The sequence below is a fragment of the Neltuma alba genome, unplaced genomic scaffold (assembly GCF_004799145.2).
Source record: "Neltuma alba isolate B1F8T4 unplaced genomic scaffold, ASM479914v2 tig00006837_pilon, whole genome shotgun sequence".
Taxonomy (NCBI): Eukaryota; Viridiplantae; Streptophyta; class Magnoliopsida; order Fabales; family Fabaceae; genus Neltuma; species Neltuma alba.
The window spans coordinates 1-3593 of record NW_021634592.1 but is presented as its reverse complement, the minus strand read 5'-3'; the positions used below and the strand labels follow the sequence as shown (position 1 = coordinate 3593).

Below are 3593 nucleotides of genomic sequence, written 5' to 3'. Positions count from 1 at the left end.
TGTTTCGAACATATCAGATTGCAGAGCATTTTTGTAAAATGGGTTGCAATTAATTTCAGTTTGCCCTTTGGGTCTTTTAGTGGTATTTCAGAATCTCTAGGTGAAATTTCAGAATTTTTTGGAACAGTTTGAAATTAGTTCTCATCTGCGGTCCTTAGTTGAAATTTTCTCAAAATAGTTTGTTACTTTCTATTCACATTCTTTAAAGATAAAATAGAGAGTATATCCAAATCTGTTGAAAATGATCGAGCTCTGTTTAAAATCCAAATAGCTTAACTCATCAATACATATTGAAAGACTCACTGACTAACAACTCTACCAAGCGAACCATCAACTCCAATTCCCTACTTCTCTAATGACTAGTTGCATGAAGATTTAGAATTATTCTGTAAAGTAAAATTTACTTTTACAGACTTTTCCCTTTCTGTGGTATTTCAAGTGTTTTCTTTGTGGAGAGTTTTGTCACTTTAGTTTTGCTTAAAGTGAATATTGAACAATATATACAACTTATATATATATATATGGTATGTTTGGATTCGCATTGGGTAAAATTGACTTCTAATCTAACTGACTTTTGTAACTGACATTAGAGTAAAAGTCAGTTAGTATAATGCAATTTATGTTTGGATAGATGCTTTTAAAAGGTCAGTTGAAAAAGTTAAAAGTTGTTTGGATGATTAATAGAAAAGTTAGTTTAGTTGTAAAATGACTGAAAAGGGCATGGAGTAATGTTAGAAATTTTATATTTTTAATATGATAATAGTTTAAAAAAACACGTAAAATTATTATGATAAAATATAAATAGTTTATTTGTAAAATTATAGAATAAAAATATTTGTTACGGAGAAAAACTTGAAAATACATTGTAGATAATTAATTAAAAATATATAATGGACAAACATGAATATAAATTAAAATTTATTTGATCTCTAATTAAAGTAAATAGAATCACATAACTAATTAGATCGTAAGCTTTGCATAACTTTCCCATAAGTCAGTTAGAAAAGTTGATCCAGATTATATTGGATAAGTCAGTTAGAAAAGTTACCTTTTTCCATAAGTCAATTAGGAAAAAAGTCCCATTCAAACAATCTTCCGAGCTACAATAAACTACAAATCTCAGTTTCACGCTTTCCTGTGTGTTTTTGCCATTTGTAACAGCAATCCAAACGAGCCCATAAATGCAAAGGGTCTCTCTACTTCCATTTTCCTCTGTTTCTGTTCATTTCCTATTTCGACTATTAAGATTGAAATTTTAACGGTTCAAATTTCACATTTTAAAAAATAATTTTATAAAATATTTTTTATTTTTGTTTTGAATTATCCAGATTAAAATTTACTAGTTTAATTTTTTTATTTTTAAAAAAGTTTAACATTTTGTTCATAATTTTATAAAATATGAAATTTGGACGGTTTTAAAACTTCAATCTTATGGTTAAGATGAAAATTGGATGAAAATAGAGAGAAAAAGAAGTGGAAAAACCCGTCTCTCATATATGTATATATAGTAATTAGAGAGACAGACCCAAACCTCAATGCCATGGGAGGAATTTTTGAGTGAGAGGGAAAATGCGACATAATTTTGTTCTTGGGTAACATGAGTAAAATAGTGACGGAGAGAGGGAGAGCTAAATAAAACTAGTAGACAAAATTTTCCATTGTCTTCACGTTAAAATATTACATTAACAGAGTTTAAAAAAAAAAAAAAAAAAAGGTTCCGGGACTGGATCGATTTAGAGAGGATGAAACAGCAGGGGCTGATTTTAAATGAACGTAAAAATGCAGGGAGATAGGATCAGTTTTCTCATCTTGGTGCCCACGTCTCTCAGTTTGTAAACAACTTGTTGGTTAAGTTTCTCCGTTTGAGGAGTTGGAGCGGGCAACCCAAGTCGAGGCTTGCTTATATAAGAGTGAGACCCATGTTGGGTACGTGAACTCTCAAAATTTAGCCTCTGCCCTTTTTTTTTTTTCCTCCCGGAAATCAGAGCTACAAGGGTGGAATTTTGCTTGCTTAAAAGGGGCAAAGATCAAATTCTTTCAGAGAGATGGAACACAAGCACGTTTTGCTGTCGGCATTGGGTGTTGGAGTTGGTCTCGGAGCAGGCCTTGGGTTGAGCTCAGGCCTTGTTGGAGGGAATCGCGAGTCAGCTGATAAGCTTTATGGCGAACAGATCGAGCAGGAACTTTCGAGGTGGTGATTGATGGAAAAGAATGCAAGGAAACTTTCCAAGACTTTCCTTATTACTTAAGGTGATTTAGCGTTTGAGCATTTCCTCATCTCGGAATGTTCTGTTCAGCTGCACTTTTTTTTTAGTTTTTAAAAGAGATTTTTTTTTTTTTTTTTTTTTGCGGTTCTGATTGATTCCTGATGCTGTAATATACTGGTGAACATGGTGTTATGTTCTACTTTCAAGGAGTTTGATGTGATTGACTTGAGACTTCTATTCTTAAGTAGCATGACTTTGTAAACACCAGGTTCCTTCTGGTTCAGATTTCTTTTTTTTTTTTTGACCAGCACTTCTGGTTCAGATTTCAAATCCTATATGAATATGATTTATTATTACTCTTATATATATATATATATATATATATATTATAACGTAAGTCATATTCAATGGCATTGACAGTGAAAGAACCCGAGAGCTATTGAAAAGTGCTGCGTCTGTTCATTTAAAACACCTTCCTTCTCCAAACATACCAGGAACCTTTCACCAGCAAGCAGGGCAATTCTGCTTCATGGGCCTGCAGGTATGTTATGTAGATGTCTTATGTACTCTCTTGATTATGTTCCTGCACAAGATTGTGTTGGGTTTTCATGTTTGTTTGACCCACGTAAGCGTCATTTTCATTTTTCAATCTGCTTTTTGGGCAGAGTTTTACCTGCAAGCGCTTGCCAGGGCTTTAGCACATCACTTTGAATCAAAGTTGCTGCTGCTAGATGTGGCTGACTTTTCTTCCAAGGTGATTGTTTTCGTATTGCTATGTCTTTTGTGTGAATTGAATAAGCTAATATTCATATCTGATCTGTTTCTCTTTTTACAGATCCGGAACAAAATATGGTTTTGCAAGACAAGAACCAGTAAGTCTTTTCTGCTATACATTTGCTCCGCCAAAACCCCCCGGGGGGGGGGGACGCTCTGCATTAAAACAGAAGATACTTCTCTTTTTACATGATGAAAATATAAGTATTTTCTCCATTTTCCTTTCTAGTCATATTTCAAAAATGAAACACGAAGTCACCGACACGTGAGTCGGGTTGTTAGGTGATTTCCCTAACTCTTTTTTCTCTGTTTGTAGTTTCTAAAATATCCTTATCTGAGGTGGCTTCCGAGAGATTGTCTGGTTTGCTTTGTTCCTTTTTAGCAGCTCCCTTCGAATGGCAAAACAAAAGGTAGGGAAGGGAAGAAAAACAGGCCTTTGTCCCCCGAAATTATCATATTCTAAGCATTAAATTATACTTTATGGAGAGCTTATGATTGATTCAACTGTGATTGATTCGGCAATGAGTGGTGCTGTATCCTTGTTCAATGTTAATTATCTCTTATAGTGATCATAGTCGTGAACTCATGATCTTGCAATTGTATTATATCACA

At 33.6% G+C, this 3593-nt stretch overlaps 1 long non-coding RNA gene across 1 annotated transcript; it reads left to right on the top strand.

Annotated features, from left to right (window-relative positions):
* The first annotated feature begins 2677 nt into the window (after positions 1-2677).
* On the top strand, positions 2678-3096 carry LOC114751245 (uncharacterized). Its single transcript, XR_003740728.1, has 3 exons — positions 2678-2748; positions 2873-2961; positions 3043-3096. It is a non-coding gene; the product is annotated as an uncharacterized LOC114751245 (long non-coding RNA).
* Positions 3097-3593: the final 497 nt, after the last annotated feature.